Source organism: Cyphomyrmex costatus, unplaced genomic scaffold, assembly GCF_001594065.2.
Source record: "Cyphomyrmex costatus isolate MS0001 unplaced genomic scaffold, Ccosl1.0 scaffold123, whole genome shotgun sequence".
NCBI lineage: Eukaryota > Metazoa > Arthropoda > Insecta > Hymenoptera > Formicidae > Cyphomyrmex > Cyphomyrmex costatus.
This window is the reverse complement of record NW_017275207.1, coordinates 1,857,905-1,872,590: the sequence shown is the minus strand read 5'-3', so window position 1 is coordinate 1,872,590 and position 14,686 is coordinate 1,857,905. Positions and strand designations below refer to the sequence as shown.

The 14,686-nt window shown below is 34.9% G+C and overlaps 1 protein-coding gene across 4 annotated transcripts in view; it reads right to left on the bottom strand.

Annotated features, from left to right (window-relative positions):
* LOC108782294 (CUGBP Elav-like family member 2) overlaps positions 1 to 14,686 on the bottom strand; it is a 398,455-nt gene that overhangs the window by 312,206 nt on the left and 71,563 nt on the right. For 2 of the 4 annotated variants that reach the window (XM_018550530.1, XM_018550532.1), the window contains exon 1: positions 8,676 to 8,940. The exons of the other annotated variants lie outside the window; for them this stretch is intronic. The gene's annotated coding sequence lies outside the window, so the exon portion shown is untranslated. Of the gene's footprint in view, positions 1 to 8,675; positions 8,941 to 14,686 lie in introns of those variants that run through there. 4 annotated transcript variants of the gene reach the window in all.

Here is a 14,686-nt window from a genome sequence, read left to right as displayed (position 1 = left end):
AGCATATTTATATTTATTTAGATACGTTTCTTATTAATGTACGATAACAAATGGACGTAGCGCGACGTAATAAAAATGATAAATACCGAGAAAAGAAACAAACTTGATCTTCTATCCAGACGAGCGTTTCGCGGTACGTATCCTATTACAGCGATATAGCGAATTAAAGATTCAACGTAATATGTCGAAGATAATACATGTATATTTCTGTATTATGACTGTGATGAGAGACGTATAGTTTGATAAACCATACGGAGAACGATCTTGTTGAAAACGTTTACACAGATAATCGACCGGAGACATTTGTGTCTTGCCGCTGGTAGTTCCGCGGTCGTTACAATAAGAAGTAAAAATGTGACATAAAATCGTTACATAAAATCAAGCAAAATATACATATATTCACTTTAACATATCTATTAGACATCAACATAAGGTTTGAGATACAATTATTTAAGTTAATCAATATGATTGCTAACAAAATGAGTAAAAGATATTTACTCTTTAAAAACACAAACTCATTATATGATCCTTATAAAGCAGTCTTTCAATTAGCCGTTTGTTTCTATATGTCGAAAATAATTTCCGCGATGTTCGACATACATATTTGCAACGAGCGCTGATAGGGATCGTGTAAAAGCGCAAAACCAGCATGGCGAACACGAGCGCTGAACGAGCGAATGCATTGTAATCAACTAGCGACGTAGTAGATTGGCTGTCTCGCAAAAATTGCGGCTATCCGAAATTCCGAGATTAAACCAGGAACGGCTGAAAAACTGTCGAAATCGCGAAAATACAGAATGCGTCGCCGGACGGTGCCGCGGATTATTTCCAATCAAAACGAATCGTTTTAAATCCCGAATAAACCAATCGCGTGTCCACGCGTTCTATCTATCTGTTGCCCGAAAATGAAGACATCAATCGCGGTGTTTGCGTCCGGCAAAACTAATTAACTAATTCCTCACCATCGCTCGTCTTTTATCGCCTTGAATGAGATCTAAATTGAGTTCTTGCCAGTTAATGGCGACCTGCATTGGTAAGGATTCACTTTTCTTGGAAAATGTCATTAAACTTCGGTTACGTGTGGTGTAGTGAGAAATCATAAGTTTGCCACTGCGATTTGAAATTAAATTCTCGTCTTTTCTATAAAAGATGATTTATTTATAAATTATTCCATTCGCCTATACATATACATACAATACATGAAGAGTTATACTCCGAATATTAAAATCATCAATTTTTGACGAGATTTTTGATTATTTAATTGACCATATGAGAGAGTGAAAATGAAAAATATATTTTTGTCCAATATATAATCCAGGATTCAAAACTTACTTAAATAAGTATTTGATCATATTATAGAAACAACTTTCTTACAATAGTTTGCTAGAATATATCATAAAGTACTGAACAATATCACAAACATATGTGTTTTGAAATATTATATATTTTAAAAACATATTTTCTAGTGATAAGTAATTAATAAGTATACCTAGTTCTTTCTGTTGTTCGATCTTCAAAGGTATTTAATAAATAAATAATTATTTGTTTATTATGTGAAATTCCTAATGCTCTCCAACGGCTTGTATGTATAACTATCCTTTTGTGATCTAAAAACCTTAATACTTTTTTCAATTTTGTCTCATTTCATTAGTATTGACTTTCGCGCGTATACACAATGGCACGCGGGATTGGCAAGCACACAGAAATTGGTTTTTAAATAGCGCTCTTGTTTTTTCAAGTGCAAAGAATATAAATAGAATGCGTACAGATGCTACCAACGCGTTATACAATCGTGTTCTCTTCAAGGTGCGTTTTATTTGCATTTTGTAACGATCAGCCCAATTGCGTCGCACTTGATTTCCCATATGCGAGTGCTTCGCGTATCTTCGATTCAATCAATTTTATACTTTAAAACTGGATTCCTGCCAAAGACGTATGCATCCCCAACGTTTTACGAGTCACATTACATTTGCGTGTAAATAACACTTTAGCGTCTGTATACGAGATGCCTAACACGAATGTGGAACTGTGAAACAAAAGAGAGCACGTGCTAAAGCCCAACTATGAAATAATGAGTTATAAAAATAGGTTATTCTATACATAATTCTGATGTAATTAAACTCAATTTACATTATTTTTCTATAAATTATTATGTTCATTATTAGAACAATTATCTTTTAGTCAATCTTTTTCGCGTAGAAAATCTCCTATAAACATGCATATCGTGTAAAATGAATACATTATATCTCATTGTTACCGACTACTTGTCCAGATTATTTATAACTTATTATTTATAAGTTACTTATCAGTAACTTTAATAAGATATTAATTTATAATTTCATAATTGTATTTTATACACACACACACATAAATGTACATATATATAACTAAAAATATTTAAATTTAATGAAATTTGTGTATTAAGTTTATGTATTAATAGTTGATTTATTTACCGCAAAAAAATTTAGTAAATCACATTCACATTCACTGGATTTGAATACATCGAATTGCTTTCTAGGAACATATTAAGATTATTTTGATTATAAAATTATAAGGGATTATTTATTAAACGCTCCCAATTTTAATCTTCAGCAATTTGTAGATTAAAATAACTGCATTTCGAGATGTTGTAAATTATATAACGTATTTATAGAGTTTCAAAATCTCTTATTCCAGTTTGTATAAATAATGATAATTGACGTGGTAAGAAATAACAATTCCAAAAACAAATATTTGTATAACTAAAATACACTCTTACGAGTACATTTTTATTCTCGTTTTATCGATCAATGTTATCATGTATTGAATACAATATTACGAAAAGAAGATGGATAAAATTAGCGGATTTTGGCTTAAATAATGAAATATTTATGCACATTTTTTTGTACTTTTTGATATGCATTTGCAAACGTTAATTTCAAGCTAAACTAATGGGAAAGCATTGAAAATTGCAATCAAAGATCAGATTTCGACGAAATTGTGCTACTTTAATGCGATTTTCAACACGTTTCATCAGATCAGTTTAAAATAAACTTTTGTAAATAATTCAGCACATCAAAGAATACAAAGAAACGTATACAAGAAAGGTTCTATCGTTTACGTCAAAATCCAGTACTTTAACCCAGCCTTCTTTAATAAATGTGTATAAAATCTTCATATATATATTTACTTATAACTAAAATTTCGAATCTAAAATTTTCTAGATTCAATTTGTCTTATACGGTATAAACAAAAGTATATAAGCAGAAACGAAGTTTTTGTCATCGAGCATCTGATTGAAGTATATATGACTTTTAAATTAGCAATTGACCTATCCTTGCAGCATTGATCTAATTATGTCGTTTATTACTGTCGCAATAAAATACACCTATACTTCTTACTTATACAGCACTGATCTAACTATATCACATGTACTATTGCAATAATGAATTGATGCTATTCGATACTATTATGTGCTTATATTGCTATTATATTACATATAATAGGTAAATTTAAACAATTATAACTGGAAATTGGAAAACGCATTCCAGTATAATATATAGCAATATGTATACATATGTAATATATAACATCAATCACCAGTAATATATCAAAAGAATGAGATAAAAAAATATTTTACCGTCGTAAAATTTTGAAAGCGACTATATAAGAGCGATGAATACGGATCACTTTTCACGACCCTGTAACCAGGCCGCGGTTTAAACTTTGCGTTAACAAGACGACGGTGGTGATGGGATAGTTTCGCGACTTTATGTTACGTAAACTTATTCTGGGTTTTCTTTCGGGGAGGTCGGTAAATTCGAGCGCCTAATTATAGAGGTGCCAGAGAGAACGCCTTTAACGCCTCCACCATCCGCTTGCTTCTTCCCAAGAGAAACTCTGGCGGTGCAGTGGTGTGAAGGGCGCTGAAGGAGGCACTTGGCTCACCACGAACTAAGAAGTTTCAATTTCCGAACATAGTCGCGATACGATGGTGTTATTAATGCAATTAAGCAGGATTTCCTTCATACGATATAGCCTTGTAGTGTGTGACATGTGACTACACCGATAGAGAGTAATCAAGCATTGCCATGTCTCTACTGTTATAAAGAGTATTACAATATTAAGACTAGGGAAATACTAACGTTAATAAAAAATCATTTTTGAAATCTTACATTTTAATCAATTTGTAATTCAAATTCAGTTCGTATTGAGAATTATAAAAAAAAATTTTAATATTATTTATATTTTAAATAAAAAATTAAATAATGTAAAAATTCATAAACTAACGTACATTTAATATACGTTTTAAAAGGAAATTTTATTTATTTAGCGCTCTCTCTCTTTCTCTTGCTGTATGGTATTTTTCAATATTTTTTTTATTAAATACATAAAAGTAAATGAGAATTCTAGATAACATAAAAAGATATGTGCTCAAATAAACTTCAGCGCAAATCATAAAAAAATGTTTGGACACTACAGCTATATTGTACAGTTTGGAAAAGTCACATGTACAATAATACAAGTTTATTTTCCTTTAGTATACATCAATGATCAGAGCATAAATGCGATTCTGCCCTCCATTTGTGCGCGTCTGCATTTATCTACTCTTCCACGTCTCTGCTCACTACGATTTCGATATCGTTTATTACTACTATCATCTTACCTGTCTTATTATTACATAGTGCTAAACAGAGATGTATGGAGCACAAATTTTTCACGCGCATCGGCTAAGCAATAAAAGTAAATTACATTTTGTTAATCAATGTAATTTGTACGCGTTGACTAATAATCACTGTGATGTACGATTTTGAACATATGTGTGTGTGTGCGCGCGCGTGAACTTACTTGTTTACAAGTAGTTTGTAAATTATAATAAGCACAATAAATTGTAAAAATGTTTCATTAGTAGTTATGTATTCCGCTGTTTAGAATCTTTTTGGCGTTTTTATTTTGAATTAATTGGTCTAATTTCAAAAATATTGCACATTTTCTGTCGAAAAATACTTTTTTTTTATAGATTAAATCTCTATATACTTCATTATCATATTTTACTTTTATGATGTGATAATTGTAATTGCCGAACTATCTATTGTAACTGCATTTGCAGATGTAATAATTTATAATGCTAAATATGTAGTATACAATTTTGTGTTCATATATCAAATAGTAAGTAATACTTTAATCTCTCTAGATCTTATTTTATAACATCAACATTATAGCAATTAGAAGAACATTTTGTTCTTAATAATTTTGAACGCAAACAGGAAGAGAAACAAAAAAAGACAGGAAAAAGGTAAGAACTAATATAAGGTAGAATTAATCTCACAGTGAAGGATTGATTAACTTTTTGCTATATAAAAATAAATGCATTCGTGTATTATACGCATCAGTTATTTATAGCTCTCTATCAGTATAAAATTATCATGCATCGTAATGTATGCATATGAGTCGTTTAAGCCTTGATATTCTTAAGTATTAAAGCAATTAATTTGATTTGCAAATTAACAATCTTTTTTCTTATTAAGTAAAACCCAGATTCTTACAAAGATTCTATACGAAAAGAAGCCAAGGTACGTTGGAGACAAGGACGACGCCACTTGTTTTGGCGCCATTTCGCTAATACCGTCGAGCCCGTACTCACCTCTTAGAGTTCGTGCTCCGTCTACAAAGTGGGAAAATAGTAGCTTTGACGGGGCTCTTTCGAGCCGGTGCTCGTCCTATGCGGACCTGCTCTCAATTCGCACCGCAAACGCGAGAACTTCCGCGAACGACAATTCGGTCTTCCACTTCGCCGTGTCGTTTCTCACTATCGAAAGAAGGTGTCGAGCGGGCGAGCTATGCGCAGACAATACCGGCGAGCGTGGTGACTGCCGCAACTTTGGCACAAGCATCACGTGCCGCGATAAAGCAACGTGCCCGGTCGAGACGCAAGGTCGGTCGACCTACAATGCAATGGCAAAGTCTCTTTCGGAAGACTCAACACGTCGAATCGCAACTCGTGGATTTAACCCTATCTGATACGTGTAACGACTGTATACGCGACGCTAAGTGCTCGTTATAACACATTTATCGGCTATACTCTGAAGATATTGCGAAAATTTCACATAAACTTGCAGTACTTATTTAAAGTTAATTCTTGCATCAACAACATTTTCAAAGTACAAGTAACGTTTGAGTTAAAGTAAACGAAGTGTTGTATTAAAATCAAAACTATTTTACACAAATCAAATAGAATATTGCGAGGAGTCAACCACTTCATGTATTGCCGCCTATTGCGCACACGATATTACCAAGCATTGCTAGCACTATGTGTTGCAGGCAATGCTAACAAAACTAGCAATATGTTAGCAATATGCTAACAATGCATTACTAATATTTGGCAATATCGTGTGCGCGACAGTAATAAGTGACAATACAGGTGAGGTGGTTGACCTCATGGAATATTGTATATTTCTGAGAAAAGACATTTAAATATATGTAATTCAGTTGTCAAAAGATGTTATTTAATCATTATCTTTAATATCAAATAATGAAAATTTATGAATAAAAATTCCAATCTAACAAATGTCGATTTAAAGGAAAAATTGAGTTTCCTGTTAAACAAAAAAGCTCATCGACTCCTATTACGTATTGTGACTATAGCCAGTAGATGTATAATTCAATGTGACATGTGTACCGTCTATAACCGAAGACTAAGGATATCACAATAAAACTTTGAGTATTGCGATCATCTTGAACTGCTTAATATTTAATTAATAGTCTGTTGTAGCTCCTAACTATGAGTAACACAACAAAACAAAGGCTTCCATTTGTGCTATAGGTATTCCTTAAACTTAAACTTTCGAAATACAGTTTTAAGAATTAATAATATATTTTTATTTCTCGTGTATTAATTCATAATAAGACAACAGATTTTCGTTGCAAAACGTCTTCACTTAATTTCTGTTCCACAAACGTTTCTACAAAATCAACTGATGTTTCACCGATTATCACACGCCGGCCTTTATAAAGATTCAATTTTAGAAAAAAAAAAAACAGCGAGTCCCTCTCTCTCAATTAAACGTCAAATATTTTTATAAACTGGTATTTATGAGAATATAAAGTAGTTAAATTATCGAAATGTAAATTATAAGCCGATTTCGAAACAAACGGCTTATAGATGCGTGTCTATCACGATGCCCGGCGTGCTTGATTCATGAATGCGTCGCATTCATAATTCTAACATTGTCGATGTGTACCGCGCGTGACGAGGTCTGATGTAGCGTATAACGAAGCGAACGATCCAGCGACGTAATCGATACGACTTTAAGTAACAACTAACTCGTCGAACGCTCGTATCAAACAGAGAAGGTCAACGTCGACGTTTGTACGAACAATTGCGCGACGTTTACTATTAATAAGCATGTATTATATAAAGGAACAAAAGAATGTACGCGACGTTTCGACAGAATGGGGGCCTTTGCAAACAACTTAAGACTTGAAATAATAGCAACACGTGCGAAACGCGCGTATGCCTTTTCCACACACTTCGCGAGCCCAAGGACACAGTACGCTTATAATCAATAGGTCAGACAGAGAGGACTTGCTGTTCATTCGTTCAATTTCAACATAAGTTTGTCATATTTCGATCAAGCTGCAAAATATTTCCGCAGGAAGGTGACACTCGTGCAAACAAAGATTTTTTCCACATAATCAGCGATTTTTAATCGAGAATTCTAATCGTTTCCGCGTTCGTTATGTTAAATTTTCCTACAATAATGTGATACAAAGCACTTCGTCGACGCCACGCAGCTCCGATAATTTTCCTGCATGCAACGCGCGACATACATTTTCATGAATGAAAAAGCGTACGAGTGTGTTCGGTGAGATACCGTCGAATTCAACCGTCAACTAATTTTCTGGCAGGAAAAGCAACGGTCCGTTTCCTAGAATAAAAAAAAAAAAAAGACTAATTGCGAAAGTTGTGAAAATTAGGAAAAAAGATAGCAATCGACCTGTGTATACTCGTTAAACACGAAGTAACAGTGTACTGGAAAAAAAATGGTTGAATCGACTATACTTCTAGTTGAGATAATTGAAATTCTGATTGATACGTGTGCGATCAGAATCTTCTGGTTCGTTAATTTTCAATCACAAAATAATATAATTTCCCATTCAACAATACAAGTGTAATAATTAATATAAATATACGTTGTATACGAAACAGTTACATTGTTGAATAGGAAGATAACATTGATATAAAGTTAGTATTATATGTTTAGAGGGAATATCTCGATTTCCTTTTTCCACCCAACCCTTAACGTTTCCTGCGGATTCACAACGATTTGCAGTTTGATGCAGATTTGGAAATTCATGCGTAACGGCGCAAATATACGGTAACGCCACTTTGAAGTCACATTAGATCGCTAGCGTGAGCTAAACGCTGTTAAATGTCACGTGTCACGTAGGGAACCGTTGGACGAACATAGGGAATGCGCGATGTAAAAGCCGTGTCACACATTAATAGAACGATATGGAATGTAGGAATTCGGACACGCTGAATAACTCGGAAACGCTTGCACTTCTCCCACTGCACATGTTTAGCCAGCCAAACAGCTGTCCGCAGTTACGCTTATCGAATTGACTGGACGACTTCAACCACGTTTACTGTGTTCCGAAAACAATATATAGAAACGCTAATATAGCCTACCTACCCAATAGTCATAATCCAAAGCTGTTTTTCTCACTGGTGTTCAACGAGCCTTCCCAGAACTTCCCGTTCGCCTCCTTCGTGAATTTCTCCTTTCAGGATCGCGTACAGCTCTCACTAGACGACGTATATCAACGGTACGTCGTCGGCACGTTACAAATCATGTGATCACGTTTAGATGGGAATTCCAGCTGCTCTTAATCCTCCACGATGATTATCTAGCGGATCAATCGATACGTTACTCGATTACTACCAGGATTATCGGAGCACCGTCGTGTCCTTCCGCAGGGAAGATGACTGCGCAAATAGAACGACGATCGCAATGACGAACCAACAGAGGTACGGTGCTCGTCTTCAATAATAATCTCTTCGTTGAATCAAAACACGAAACAAATTTGACTAATGGATCACCCGAACAGAGCCGTGTTCTCCGTTGGACGATGATACGAAGGTAGAATAACACGAGTCAGTTGTGCACAAGAGAGGACTTTATGTATATATACCCCTTTGGCAATTCTTCTATTTATCGTGGAACGACTGAGAGACACTCGAACAGTCGTGCTTTTCATCAAGACCTCGACGCGGCGACACAGGTCATTCGAGTTACTCTCTTCGCGATACCCTCGGATTATTCTCGCAGCTCCGCGCGTCGACGATTTCGGAGTAATCGCGAGCACTTGCTTAGAGCGAGAGGGGGATAGATTAACCGGAAGAGGGGTAGTGACACTTGCCGTGAAACGCACGGGGACTGCCCTTCGTGATCCACGTCCACCGACGCGAACAGGTGGGCACACGCTCGACAAGTCACGTCGCGCGCGGAACACGCGAATCTTCGCGAGTACCGTGATATACGGAAGTAGTACGGAATACGCACGCGTCGTCGCGACGGCTTGACGTCGACTGAGGTAGCATGGATACGGCGCCTCGCGCCTGTCCGTCCCTGCTTTGCCGCCTCCACCACCACCACCGCCACCGCCGACGCCGCCACCGCCGCCGCCGCCGCCACCGCCGCCGTCGCCGCCGCCGCTACTACCACCACCACTACCACCACCGCCGCCGCCTCCACCGTCGCGACGCTGCCCCTCCAAAACGCAGAAGCGCCACTGACTCGCGCGACGCCTACACCCTCGCGGGTTGATATATATGTGTGTGTATATATATGTTCTGCTCCCTTGACGTCTCTTCCATGCCGCGAGAGCTCCGATATCGCCGTCATTCGGTATCGCTGCGACCACGAGGGTGGACGTCGCGATGCGATTCGACCAATATTGTTTATGATGATAATTAACAGGAAAGAAGTAATTCAAAACTTAAAGCAATATCGCGTATTATCTGAACATATTTCATTTCTAAAGCTGTATATAATAAATGAAAATTCTCTTGTAGTTAATGATTGAATATTAAAAAAATTTTAATTTAAAATTAAAATTTTGTTAATAGTATGTAAACGGAATTGAGATATTCTATTGTGCGTTTAATATTTTAACTTTAATATTCGAAAAATGTATAATTTTGCCAAATGCAACACACGATTGAAGAACCCGTCGTTATTTTGTTGATACACTGAAGATAATCAAAATTGTGGTCGAAACGTTGGTAGCAATTATTGTTAATAATATAGATAAATTTTACTACCATCGGCTTACATTTTCCTTATTTCGATTTATTAAAATATTTATTTAATCCACGATTTAAATCGCTGCTAAACTTTTTGCATTACTTTTAAACACAATATAGAAAAGTTTGTAATTTTTAAATAGTTTTTCACTTTTATTAAAAAGTACGTGTAGCATACTCTCAAAATGTCTTTTAAATATTTTTTAAGACATCTTGTATCTCATTTTTAAATTTTGTATTGTACAGGATATTCAAATTTTATGTATATTTCTGAGAGCACATACATAAATATTATTTCCCCCTCATATTGTAATTATACCAATCTAATTATTTCAGTGACCATCATAAAATATTATCATGATGGCACTAAAATTACTGTATTACATGGTATAACAAATGCATCCTAAACTTTTAATTGCGATAATTACTTACAGACGACACGTTATCTTTCTTTACTTTAAAAATAATAAATATTTTATAACAGTATATACACAGTATACGGAGGTACTGCGCGTTTACACGAATATGATAGTACGGTTATAAATGTGGATGTGATATTTCTACAAGAGTCAGAACGATATTCGTGGCTATCATCGCGAATGCAAACGAGTTACGAGAAATGAGCCGGAGTAAATGAAACCACTGCGTCGTCGTGCGGGAAGCGACGTTAGCGTTCTCGGGATGGAAGCCGCATGCTCGCCGCTTAGCTCCGCTACCACGTCATTCGTCGTCGTTACCGCCCGGAGGAAAAACGCTGACGCCACCACAAACGCAGCAACATGTCGCCGTGACTCCGAACAGCAAAAGGAATCCCCATGTTATTCGTTCTCTCGACAGTTCTCAACCACGTTTCGCGAATGGTTCGCTTGCCGGCGCGGATGATTTCTGTCATACGAAGCGAACGTCCGGTCGCTTTGCGTTTTGCGACGCAACTTTGTAACGAGCGTGTGCGACGATAAATCGGACTACGTGTAAGAGACTGTAACAAGATGTAACTGCGTAGAGCGATTGTCCGTACTCTGCGAGTGCCTTAAGTTGCTGGTTACGCGATAACTGGCGTGGACCACCGAGAGATATTACAAAGAAGCATAATTATGCGGTAGGCGGTTTTTGGCGGTGAGCACGAGCGTTCCATTATGACGTTAGTATGCACCCGCGAATGGTCGCCACTTGGCCATTTGTCACGACTGTCACAAGTTCGCCCAGTTTAATGCATCCGCGCCCTCGAGTCGTTCCCGCTTTCACCCGGCGTCGCCTTTGCCGCAATTTTGGAGTGGCAACGCCGTTAACAGGCGGCGTTTCCTTGGGCGCACAAAGCAACAGCAGTCGCGTTCTGAGGTTCGCGGCCGGGCTTGACTGATGCCGGGTTCCGGGTTTGCCTGGGAAAGACGTCGCCGATGCCGTTCAACCAAGAGCAGCGATCGATTCGTCTCTCATGTTAATGCTTAAAATGGGAAATAGATTAGCTCAAAGCTTAACTATGTTTTTTTTAATTTATCTCATTTAAAAAACTAATTAATAATGTTTACGCACAAGTAGTATATACGTGTAAATGTAAAAGAAATATTTTACAGAGTTTCGTTAAATGTGTTCGTGCATGAAAGATGCATTATACATACTTTTTAACAAAAATTATTTAAAAATTACAATTTCTCTATATTGTAATTGTATTTGGAAATATTGATATAATACGAAAAGTTTTGCGGCGTTTTATAATCTGGATTAAAAATATCTCAATAAAAATATTTTAAAAAATTCTTTAAAATAGTTAAGATAATGAAAATAATTAAACGAGAAAATTTTTATTTAAACCATAAAATTGTAAAATATATACATATGTATATTGTTAAATATAAATACTGTTTCGTTCGTATATAATATTCATCTTTTTATAAAATAGGTATAAATTTTCAATTCTAGCAAACAGTCTCTTTTTGCAAAAACTATACATACAATACATCTTTTTACCCCTTATAAGCATTTTATTATAAAAAGTTAATTTTGATCATTGTTATACTATTTATTAATTTAAAGATTAATTTTTTCATAACGCATTTAATTCATAGTATGATATTGAAAAGGATTCGTAAAACAATCACAGTTCACGCACAGGACTTATCCAGTATCGTAAATTTGTGTACGAATGGATTAATATCTCCGAATTGCCAGAATAGTGTTCCTAAATAATTAACGGTAACAAGTTCTATTAATGATTAACTATTATTGGCGGTTATTAAAGTGGTAACAATAAATAACCGTTAATATACATTGATAAGCTATTATTCGCTTTGCGTTGATCTTTCTTAGCATGCGAACAAGTCATTCTCTTCGAGAAGAAGAAAAAATATATAGACGTTTTCAAGGGGAGCGACTCTTAAATTTGTGCGTGACTGGACTAACTGATGTTCACGTCTGTCAGATAATAAAAATGTACGAAGAATGTGAATTATTATGATTAATTTGCATACATTTGCATCTCTTGTGAACATAGATTGATAATCTGCGAGCCGTACAATCGACGACACTATAAAATTATTCACTTTGTCATTAACATTTTGCGTAATTACGTTTTAAATAAATTTCTGAGTGAGATATTTCCGAATTATTACAAAACTTATCTTTTCTTCGTTACTTGATATTCACATTAATTTTGACATAAATTATTTAAATCATCTACAGTTTGTCATAATAAACGGGGATACAGGAAGTTATGTAAATTTTTTGCCTACTTGTTTATAACTTATTTATAAATTTAATTATCAATTCAAATTAAGCTAGCAAAATTAAAACCAATAAATTCTTGTATTGTTTTTAAAGGCAGTATACTACAAAATGTAACATGGCGGTAGTATACATACAGTGCACACTTGTGCAAAGTTTGGAAAATGAGTCAAGTACTTATCGTGGAATCCACGTGGTGTGCATCTTTGCTCTGCACAGTTGTGGTAAATGACAGCTTGATATTGATACTGGCAGCTGTGCAAAGCATTTAAATCGCATTGATCTATTTATTAATGGCACATCTAAAAAATCGATCTATAAAGGAATTAGGTAAACTGCACTTCTCTTATCGAAAGATCTATTAGATTCATAAAAAAGCGATTGAAAGTAACTGGAGATCCATTTGTATTTATAATACTATACATTATACGTTCCAATAGTTTTTCCGCTAATCTAATAGTATTTTTTTCACAAAAATTATCATGCTTATTCATCATCCGGAAGACAAACCACAAAGAAGAGTGAAAAAACTTCATTAATAATTTATGATCTTAATAACAATATTGCTTTATGTGCTTTTATGTTGTATATTATTAAAAATTTTTTGTACTTAAAAGATATATAACGTATGAATTAACAATATAATATACTGTTACTACCTAGAATTATTATTATTTAATAATAATAATCACGCTCTAAATATTATATTTCTCACATACAAGTTACGATAAAAATAACAAAATATTTTAAAGCATTATCAATATGTTTAATGCTAGTAGAATTATTATTTAGAAATATCGAATGGAGTATTACTATTTGTATACTTATGAGGATAAAAATAGAAAACGTATATGAAATAACAGACAGATATATTGATAAAATATATGAGCAGTAAAGTAATAAAGGCATTATTTTTATTTGTTCTATAATTGTGCGCATTCCCAATTTTAAAATTTTCCCAATAGTAATCAATTGCACATTTTATATCTTATTAATTATTATTGGATTACCATTTCATATTTAGACATGTCTTTTCTAAGAAAAGTAAGTAGGTAATTTTATAACTTTAACATTTTCAATCATTTTGTGAATTTTCTAAACATAGAAGATAACACAATAACATTTACAAACACGCCGTGTCATAAAAGTTTAGTAAAACAATACTTTTGATGGTTATGCTGCGTTATTTATGGTATATGAAAGGGTGAGAATGCATGGCACAGTCCAACTTGAAAAACCTACTGTTGCACACGAGACTAAATAATAACAACGTTAGTTGCGGTATTATTTATGACTCGCCGAACTCTCGTGAATAAACGCCGCGTAAGCCAATGGAAAACTGAAGTTTCGAATGCGTAACCGAGCGCAACGATATTTTCTCAAGTATCGATTTCATGAGTGTATATACATATTACTAATATAATTTAGCTGATCACGCTTTATCCGCCGTGCAAACCTTTCTAACCCCTAAGAATGTGCCGCTGACGGCAAAGTTGCCGCCTCGAGAGTGAAACTTTTTAGAACTTTACAGCGAGAAGCGGAGATTAGCCCTCGGGAGTTTTAGTTTCTGTTCTGACAATGAGTAGAATTCAGAAAGGTCTCATTGCGGCGAAAAAAAAATCGATCGCTCGTTTAGATTTTGCCCGTTCAATGAACTGTAAAGATCAGATAAAAAAT